Source organism: Elaeis guineensis, chromosome 6 (genome assembly GCF_000442705.2).
Source record: "Elaeis guineensis isolate ETL-2024a chromosome 6, EG11, whole genome shotgun sequence".
In the NCBI taxonomy this organism is placed as follows: Eukaryota; Viridiplantae; Streptophyta; class Magnoliopsida; order Arecales; family Arecaceae; genus Elaeis; species Elaeis guineensis.
Window position 1 is genome coordinate 31,297,391 of NC_025998.2, and position 4,203 is coordinate 31,301,593.

Below are 4,203 nucleotides of genomic sequence, written 5' to 3' on the forward strand. Positions count from 1 at the left end.
TTTCGAAGCCAAGGTTGTGCCTATGCAATGGGTGGTGGAGAGAGCTTGTTGCTTACCTGAGGAGTACTACTGCCACTTTGATACTACCACCATGTCCCTTGACGCCACGAGTTCCTGGGACCCCTTGCTATGCTTGTAGCGACTTGGAGGACTATTTTTATTTCCTGAGAGTCCCCATCCTTGGGATTTGTCAAGGTCAACTTTGATAACAGTGCCAAGAATGGCAGGGATGGTGCAACCTATATTATCCGGGGATCAAACGTCAGGCTTTTGGCTATTGGGGGATCTCATATTTTCGACCCATTTATTCTTAGGGTGGAGATCCATGCTGTTTGGGTGGGCATCATCTATGCGAGACGTAAGCTGCGAGCTAAGAGAATCTTCGTCGAGGATGACTTGGCCATATTCATTGGCTAGATTCGGAATAAGCCAAAGCACTTGGAAACCCATCCTCTGCTTTGCGATATCTGGAGGTCTCTTCGTCACACCACCACGTCGTTTGTCCGGTACATATTCTGGGAGGTGAACAGCACCGTGGATTGGGCTGCCTCTTTTATTGCTGAGTATATCAGAGATTGAACCTGGCGTGAAGGTGATAACTACCCTCAGGTCCTGCAAGATATTTTATACTCTGATTCTCTGGGCTGTACTTATATTAGAATGGTGTAATAGCCTGCTTGCATCAAAAAAAAAAAAAAAAGCTTTAGCCATCTAATGCGAGTCCCCCATCCTCATCTAGGTCAGATCATTGCCATCATGACCCAAGCTAGCTAGAGAGGTAGGCAACTTCTCCTCTTCTTCTTCAGCACTTGCTTAAGTCCAAAACCTGGAGGGAAAGAAAGTTATGGGCTGCTTTACTATAGTAACGGTTGATGCCATTTTAGTACATGCCGGAGAGTTTCTTTGCCGCCAAATTACCCATGCCATAGCTAGCTAGCTACCACCAACCAAGCATTTCTAGTCAAAGAATACTATTCTTGAATGTATGAGATCAGATAAGATTAAAAGGCTTTTAGAGAGACAGAGCTCCTAATAGATAAGAGAGATACACCTATAAGGGCTCATTTGGTTCACATGAAGAATTTTTGCTCCCTAAAATATTTTTTTTTTTTGGATAGCTGATTTCTAAAAATATGATATTTGAAAAACATAATTTTGATATATTTGGTTGATCATAAGAAAGTGACATATTCTAAAATGACATATATTTGATTGAACATTTATTTTCTTGAGAAAACTATGTAAAATATCTATTACATCCTCCATTAAAAAAAAAAAATCTCATTTTATACATTATCATTGTACATAAATCATATTAGCAACTATATAATAAAATTCACTTTGTCACGTTGCTAAGGTGTTACATAAGAAAGTTATAATCAATGAAACTTCGGCGTCACAAACTTCAAGTACGTCTCTGTAAACCTCATGAGTCTGTCCCATTTCCGTGAGTTCCTCATGATATATTAGGTTTCTATCCATCGAGTTTTTCCATTTACAAACTTGGCCTATTATGGCTCATAAGCCCAATGCTATATCCGGCATATTCTGGCAGATACCAGCCATTACAAGGCAGCACTCTACTTTAACCAACGAGTGATAAGAAATATGACATACCCTTCAAAACCAGGGTTTGTTGGATAATAAACATTCTTTAGCCCTAATCTCTTGCAGCCATAGCACTTCTCTCACCAATGCAAGCAACATAGTTGTCCCAATCTTCCAATTTCGTGATGATATTAATCCAGGCTCTATTTCAAATAATAGTCAATCAACTCATTAGCAATAAAGGTAATATAGGAATACCATTTTGAGTAGAGAAAAGGAAATAAAAGAAAATAAAACACAAAGATAATGCAGACTAGAAGATCAACATCATAGGAAAACACGCGTGCACTCACACACAAAAAGTGAAGTTCTACCATATCATGGACAAATGAAATATCTTACGAATTTAGGATAAATCAAGTAGATGAAGTGTTTAGATGATCAAGGATTAGATTTGCTCCCCTTAATCATCTTGTTTGCAATCAATTGGATAATCAGCAAAGAACATGGTCATCAATCAAATGTACTCCAGGTACTAGGAGGTGCCAAAGCACTAAATACATTGTAACCTGAAAGTGAATACGATGAGAAGATGCAATTGTTAAATTACCGCAAAAGGAGAGGCTACTACAACACTTGGAACAGAAAGAACTTGTTTTAGAATCATCTCATCTACATCTTGAATAGCTACCTGATAAGTATAGAGAAAACAAAATGATTATGTTTATTGGTCAAGCACATATTACTTAAATCTTGTTACTGGTCACTTCAGTTAACATCACTCAGGTTATTGCAAATAATATCAAGTACTAAATGAAATGATTACTTGGAAAGAAGAAAAGACCGGCAAATTAGAAATAATCAAGGTAGTTGGATTACAAGATCTCAAAACATGCAGCTACATCAATGGAAGTGCTGCAGAAATCCAAAGGAAGTATCAATGATGAACTAAAAAAAGGAACTGTCAATAAGGCAGTTCTCAAGTGGGGTTGCTGCAGAAATCCAAGACCTAGCAACCAGCAGCTGCATCGTAACCTGTCAAAATTGGGACTTGGAGAACACGAAATACTCATTAAATACCATTCAAATGCCATGGTATTCCACTGGTAAACTTTACCTATAAATTGTCATCCATACAAGTAACCACCCAAATCATGAAGATAGTGAGCAATAATAATTCATGAAGAGGACATTAATAACAATGTCATCCATGCAAGTAACCATCCAAATCCATACAAATAACCACCTTGCATCTTGTGAAACAAGAAACAACAATTAGCATCCAAAACATAAACTTGTATTTGATCCAAAAGTGGTGTTTACATCCAACAACCTACACCAAAAAGTACCCAATACATAATGTCCAAAAAAGATACACCAAAGCCTATAACAACTTAGTTACATCCCACTTTGAAAAGTTTGACAAGCAAAGGGTTAGAACATACGCCCTTCTATAGTCCTCTGGAAGACTAAAAAAATAATTGGTCTCCAATGGATCTATAGCAATTTTTTTGCCCATCCTAAGAATCTCATATTGAGAGAGATCCTGCACCATCATCATCTCAAACACCACTGCCATTCTTCTATCTACAACCTCATATGCTTAAAACATGAAGCCAATTTGCCAATATGGTCCCCAATAGTTACCATTAGGTTTTCTAGCTTAAACATCTTAGAAGTAAGCTTTCTCACTATCTCAAGTGCCTCATGCATAGCTTTCTTAGTTTTGGTTGGCCGACTTACACCTACAGCTTCAGTATTAGAAGCCATTTGGAAAGTGTACATGGTGAAATTCTGACTATGAAAATTGCTCCTCATCTTAACTCTCATTGATAGTTCGTAATGTGTGCAGATATTGTTGCTCCTCCATCTCTATTTCTTTAATAGCATCTATAAGTACTTCTACTCCCATCCCAGTAGCACGATCCCTCTTAAAGACATTGGTTAGGTCCCCAAAGCGAGGGAAAGGCTTGTTCCTCATACTTGAGTATTTGGTTGACCCTGCATTTAAAAAAAAGGCAACACAAACATATAAGAAAGGTTTCAAAGAAAAATGAATAGATTTTATAATGCCAATTTATTTTACCCATTCCTTGGAGGTACTCTCCTCACTGGTCATGCACTTGTTGATTTCATCTCATCCAAATCCATTGCAATTAGGTCTCAACATCTCTGCAATAGCATTGTTTGGCCTGAGACTCAATTTCGGATGTGGCTTATAGTCCACACCCAAGAAACTTCTCCTACATTAGCTGAAGGATGTCGCATATCTGGGGACATGCATACAAAAATCAGAGTATGCAGATTTTTAACTTTTAAAGATCTGAACACAGCAGAATAAAAATCTGATCTAGATTAAACAATTTAATCTATCTAACATGCATGATGTAGATCTAATCTACATACAATAGATCGATCACATGCTTTTAAGATATTAAAATTGTCATGCTCCAAATCCGGGATATAACATGGCCATGCTACCGAGGGATGGGCCTGCGATAACACGAAGCCAAAATTCATCTTCTTAAATATAATAATAGGTGCATCATAAATAAATATAATAATAAAGTTCAATTCAAATATTTAATTAAACCAAAACTGGTTCAGAGCATCTAAATCCAAAGATAAAATAATCCAACCTCAAAATTCATAAAC

The 4,203-nt window shown here is 37.2% G+C and overlaps 1 pseudogene; it reads right to left on the minus strand.

The window, feature by feature from the left end:
* Positions 1–255: 255 nt before the first annotated feature.
* The window catches only part of LOC140858778 (uncharacterized), a 4,498-nt pseudogene continuing 550 nt past the window's right edge, over positions 256–4,203 (minus strand).